Source organism: Crocuta crocuta, unplaced genomic scaffold (genome assembly GCF_008692635.1).
Source record: "Crocuta crocuta isolate KB4526 unplaced genomic scaffold, BGI_CrCroc_1.0 scaffold408, whole genome shotgun sequence".
NCBI lineage: Eukaryota > Metazoa > Chordata > Mammalia > Carnivora > Hyaenidae > Crocuta > Crocuta crocuta.
In genome coordinates, this window is record NW_027527444.1 from 1,667,668 (window position 1) to 1,673,787 (window position 6,120).

Below are 6,120 nucleotides of genomic sequence, written 5' to 3' on the forward strand. Positions count from 1 at the left end.
CTGAACGGTCTGCTAAGCTCAGCCGGGCTGCCCCGGAACAGGCGGTAACTGAGTGTGGGCCTGGCCCTCTGGGGCCCCAGGTGGGAGGCTGGTCACGCTGGCAGCGGGGGCGGGGAGCCTTCGCCATCGGCAAGTCAGGCAGCGATGGGGGCCAGCATAAGCCAGAAGCCCCTCCCTGCGCAGGGGTCTCTGGGGAAGAGAGAGGACACAGCTCCAGAGCCAGGTCCCTCCCTGGGGAGGGGGTGGCTTCCCTCGCTGGCTGCGAAGCATGGAGGCAGGAGGCTGGCCGAAGGGGGGGCATGCGTCACGGTGGATTTTCTGTATAAAATCAGCTTATGGGGGTGCCTGGGGGGCTCAATCAGTTAAAGATCTGACTTCGGCCCAGGTCACGATCTCTCAGTTCGTGAGTACGAGCCCTGCGTCGGGCTCCATGCTGACAGCTCAGAGCCTGGATCCTGCTTCAGATTCTGTCTCCTTCTCTCTCTGCCCCTCCCCCTCTTGCGCCCTCTTTCTCTCTTTCAAAAATAAATGAACATTAAACAAATTTAAATTCAGCTTATGTTACCCCCTTTTCTTAATCTCCAAACACCATTTTGTGTGGGGAGTATGTGTGTGTGGGGGTGGAAACTCCTTTCTAGGTACTTCTTTATTTATTTAAATTCAAGTTAGGTTACAGTGTAGTACTGGCTTCAGGAGTAGAAGCCAGTGATTCATCCCTTACATGCGACACCCGGTGCTCATCCCAACAAGTTCCCTCCTCAGTGCCCGCACCCACCCAGCCTGTCCTCCCATCCACCCCCCTCCAGCATCCAGATGAGGCTCTCTTTCTGGTCCTCCCCTTCTTTCCTTGCACCTCGTCCCGTCTCCCAGCCCGTGGTCCTTCCACCCACACCGTCCACTGGCCCAGACTCTGCACCAGGCTGGTCGTGGTGAGAAGCGCCCTGTGCTTCCGCAGCCGCCCCCACCCCCCAACCCTGCGTCCATGCAGTCGCTTCGGGCTGTCAGACCAGAGGGCTCATCACTCACAAAATGTGTAATTTGACTAAGAACCCTGGAAATTCTCTATGTGTTTCCACCCTGGAAATACCACTCTCGTATTGGTTCAGTCTGAAGACCCAAATCTATTTTATTTTTATTAAAAAATTTTCTTAAAAATTCATTCATTCTGAGAGAGAGGGCAAGAGAGAGAGTGAGCACAAGTGGGAGGGGACAGAGAGAGAGAGAGAGAGAGAGAGAGAGAGAATCCCAATCAGGCTCCCGCTGTCAGCACAGAGCCTGACTCGGGCCTGGAACTCGTGAACCATGAGATTGTGATCTGAGCCGAAACCAAGCGTTGGCTGTTTAACCAACTGAGTGCCCCAGGAATCCCCCAAATTAATTTAAAACTGGAATCCCTAGATCTCTCAGTCTGTGTCCTCACCTGCACAAAGGGCCCATCGGGCCCTGTTCATCCTATAGGATGAATGTCTAAAATCTGACCAAAATGATGAAAAGTGGGAAAAAAATTGGGCAAGTCTGGCAGCGTCTTGGCCCTCGGAGGGGTGATGGGTGTCTGCACGAGGCAGGCTGTGGAGGTGCTCTCCGCCGGCCGGGATCTGGCTCCCTAAACTGCTCTTGCCTTTTGATTTCTCCCCATGTTTCTCCTCTGAAACTGCAGGGTCTCTAAAAGCTCCCCATGACTTACCCTCAGGCCCACAGAGGCTCCCCTGGCAGCAGCCGAGGACCCCCCCCCATTGGAAGGGGGTACAGAGCGGATGGCCCATCATACACCTGCTGCCTCCAGGGGCTTGGATTCACTTGGCCCGGGATGGGGCCCCGCAATCTGTATTTTAAACAAACCCTTGCTGTGGACTGGATTGTGGTCCTTCCGAATTCATATTTTGAAGCCCTAACAACCCGCCACGTTGTGACTCTTTGGAGATGGGGGTGTTTACAGAAGCAATCAAGGATAAATGAGGTAAAAAAAAGATGGAGCCCTGATCTGATACGATTAGTGTCACCAGGAGGACACAGGGTGGCTGTCCGTACCCCAGGAGGAGAGCTCTACCCCGGGAACCAATCGGCCGTCACCTTGATCTTGGACTCTGAGCCTCCAGAACTGTGAGAAAATCAATTACTGCTTTTCTTGAAACAGGCTTTATTTTATTTTTCTTGTACAAAACTACGTGGTGGCCACCGCTGGAGTCTGGTGTGGGTCTTTACAAGACAGTGAAGTCCTGACAGGGAGCCTCAGGGAGCTCGGTCTCTTTCAGAGGTCAGAGAGGACATAGCCGTAGGTCTTGGAAATGACATCAAAGTGGCGTGGGTGGAGTTGCCCCGGGGTGGAGCGCAGTCCCCTGCCGAGGGGCAGCCATCGTCAGTACTGGTCATTGTCAGTAGCTTCCTGGGCTCAGGGGCTGGGATGATGCCAGTGCCTCTGGGGGCAGGGAGGAGGCACACCAGCACAGAGCCGCGGTGGCCGGCCACCTTGCAGGGGACAGTGTGAGGCTCGCTGGTCTTGTTCCCCCAGTAGCCTTGCTGTAGTGGGCGGCGGAGAGCTTAGCCAGGGCGATGGCCCCACGGATGGCAGTGGCTACCTCCTTGGAGCACCTAACACCCAGACCGACGTGTCCGTTGTCATCTCTGATGGCAGCAAGGGCCTTGAACCTGGTCCCGTGGCTAGCCTGGCTCTGCTTTTGCACAGGCATAATCTTCCAAGATCAATGATTTCAGACCCCCTTATGGGGCAGGGAGAAGAGAAGATCTCCTCCAGGGACTTGATCTTCATGTCCTTGACCAGGCGGCCCATCTCGGTGGTGGCCATCCCCTCCTCGTCCTCTGCCTTGCCTCTGTGAGCTGTGTGACCTTGACCTTGGCCATAGCCATAACCATGACTACAGCCCCGGATGCCGAAGCCTCCCGGAAGCTCCCAAAGCAACAGCAGCATCTGCTATTTGCCGTTTTCTTGGAGAAGGGGCCAATTTCTGATCTTTTAAAAAAATTATCTAATGTTTATTCATTTTTGAGAGAGAGTGGGAGACTGAGTATGAGAGGCAGAGAGAGAGGGAGACACAGAATGTGAAGCAGGCTCCAGGCTCTGAGCTGTCAGCACAGAGCCTGACACGGGGCTTGAACTCATAAACTGTGAGATCATGACCTGAGCCGAAGTTGGATGCTTAACTGACTGAGCCACTCAGGTGCCCCCAATTTCTGCTATTTAAACCACCTTGTTTATGGTATTTTATGGCAGCCAGAGCCGACCAGTGCCACTCTATAGGTGATTCTGATGCAGGGTCATTTCGTAGACAAAGAAACAAACAGCCTCACGCCATTTTTCGTGGTCGTCTTGTGCGGTAGGTCCTGTTACTGCTGTTTAACAGAGCCGCACACTGAGGGGCAGAGAAGGAAAGGTCGCCCAGCTAGAAAATGGCGTCGAGGTGATTTGGACCCAAGACAACGTTACCCTTTTCATCAAGTTAGGAGACTCCATAATGGCGCCTGTGATTTTGTGGGAGGGGCCTGGGGCATGTGTGAGCACACAGTGGCTTGTCTTTTCTGAAGCTCTGAGACTCATCCAGAGGTGACATCCCTGAATTTACTGGATCCCTTTCATGTGTCTCCTTCCTCACTTCCTTCTGGCTTCGGAGACCAGAAAGTAGCGTCTTTCCAGGGCCCTGGGCTTGGTCATATTTTACCAAGGCTGCCCCTTGGATCTTCCTCTCTGCCTGTTAGATTGTTCTTTTACCTTAAGATGGAGAGCCCATTCCGGGAAGGTCCATATATTTTTTTCCAATTGATTTCTTGTCAAGACTAACAAGATCAATCAAATCATATGGCCAATAAAACTGATTTAGCACTCATAAAGCCCCGTGACATCTCATATGTGCTGAGAATGAATGACGTGGAGGCAGAGCTGCTTGGTGCCTCTTCCCTCCGGGTCACAGGAGGGTGTCGTGTCCACATGCCCGCCTTCCAGGGCTCTCTTCCACCCAGCACACGGGCCCCAGGGACGGCCCAGGTCAGGGAGGCCCTTACTGTGCTGGTGGGAAGCAAAGCTCTGAAGAGGGTGGCCGGGTAGATTTCATCCATGAACTAGCAGTGGGATGGTGCCATTAGAGAGGAAATGTCTGAAATGTTCAGGAGAAAACATAATTGGGAAAAATCAATACCTTCCATTTTGACCTTGTATTAGGACTTCTGTTGCTCACTCCTGTCCCACTCTCTCACGGTGAGCGGTGCTTGCAGAGCTGGGCTTGAACCATGTGACCTAGTCCCTCTCGGCCATGGCTGCTTGGTCAGCGCTGGGTACTGGGTCTGAGAGAGGTCCAAAGAATCTTCAGAATTTGAAAAGCGGGCGCTTAGAGACTGAGGGAAGAGTCAAGGGATAGACTAGAAGCCAACACTTGTAAGGTAGCTCGTCCCAGCGGTGGTGAGGCATGAAGCTGACGGCTCACAGAATCCTTTCCTGAGGTCTCTGGATGTGCCTGGCCCCATGCCTTCAGCTTCTCTTAGGATCCCTGAAAACCTAGTACCCTGTAATAAATCCTCCTTTCCTGGGAATAGCTGTGTGGACTTATATTTCAGACAACCAACGTGTATCCTGATTGAAACATCTCTTTGGAGAATGATCTACCCTACCTCATCCATATCTTAGAATGGAGAAATTTTACATATGGTGAACTTCGTTTTTAAAAAATATTTGTTTATTTTTGAGAGAGAGAGAGAAAGAGACAGAGAGACAGAGTGTGAGCAGGGAAGGGGCAGAGAGAGATGGAGACACAGAATCCAAAGCAGGCCCCAGGCTCTGAGCTGTCTCAGCATAGGGCCAGGTGTGGGGCTCGAACCCACGAACCTTGAGATCATGACCTGAACTGAAGTCAGATGCTTAACCAACTGAGCCCCCCAGGTGTCCCCATAGGTGAACTTGAGACTGTACAGCTCTGGGATGGCTGATGAGTAGCCTGCAGGGGTGTTACTTGTGGATTGCACTATCATTTAAAAAAAAAGTATTTTGAGATGCTCACCTGTAGGCTCTCCTGTTTACCCCAGGCCCCTCCATTCCTTTTTGTCTTATACCTTGACTTCTTCACACAGTTTCATTCCTTTCCAGCACCTGAGGACATTCAGCTTGTGACTCCTAATTCGGCCCAATCCTTGAAGTTTCCAGAGAGGTGAAGTGACTTTCCCAAGGCTACACAGTTAGGTGTTATCATGACTGGGGCCAGGATCAAGTTTTTTCAGACTTCCAAGAAAAGTGGAGATGGAATGCTAGCTGTAATGTTTAATTATTTCCCCTTGGCTTTATTGAGATGAAATTGACACATAACACTGTGCAAGTTTAAGGTGTATGATGTGATGATTTGATGGATGTATATATTGTAAAATCGTCATCACAATAAGGTTAGTTAGCACATCGTAATGGTTAATTTTATGTGCCATCCTGACTTGGCTATAGGATGCCCAGAGGGCGGTAGAATAAAATTTCTCGGTGTGTCTGTGAGGGTGTTTCCAGAAGAGATGAGCATTTAATTCAGTAGGACTGACGTAATCCACCTTCACTGATGTGGAAATATCAAAGTGGAGCAAACTCGTGAAGGAAGAGTAAATTCTCTCCCTGTTCCTGAGCTGGGATAGCCATCTTCTCTTGCCCTTGGCCATGGCAGCTCCTGGGTCTTGGGTCTTCAGACTCAGACGGAATCATCCCCACCACTGGCTTTCCTGCTTCTTAGGCAGATAATGGGACTTCTCAGTCTCCCTAACCTGCGTGAGCCAGTTTCTAGAATACATCTCCCCTTCTCTCTCTCCTTCCCTCTTCCTCTCTCCCCTGTTTGTTCTGTTTTTCTAGAGAACCCTGACTACTAGCTAGCCTCATGAAAGAATCAAGTGTATGGGGTTTTTTTCCATATCATAACAGGGTTTTATTTTTAATTACAATAAGATGATGTACGTAAAGCACCTAGCACATGGTAGATTCTCATTACAAGTTAGTTGTCTCCCATAAGAAAGAGGGAGAAAATGCAAAGGCTGTGTCCACACATCCAGCGTATGTTTTTGAGTCCCTCGCGCATGCGCTGGTATCTCCCATGGGTTAATTTGGGTCAGGTGGTCTTCCCCCTCCTGTGCCCCTGGCCCCATGCCTCC

At 51.1% G+C, this 6,120-nt stretch overlaps 1 pseudogene; it reads right to left on the reverse strand.

Moving 5' to 3' along the window:
* Window positions 1–2,198: 2,198 nt before the first annotated feature.
* On the reverse strand, window positions 2,199–2,926 carry LOC144229552 (small ribosomal subunit protein uS5 pseudogene; annotated as a pseudogene).
* Between the last annotated feature and the right edge of the window lie 3,194 nt (window positions 2,927–6,120).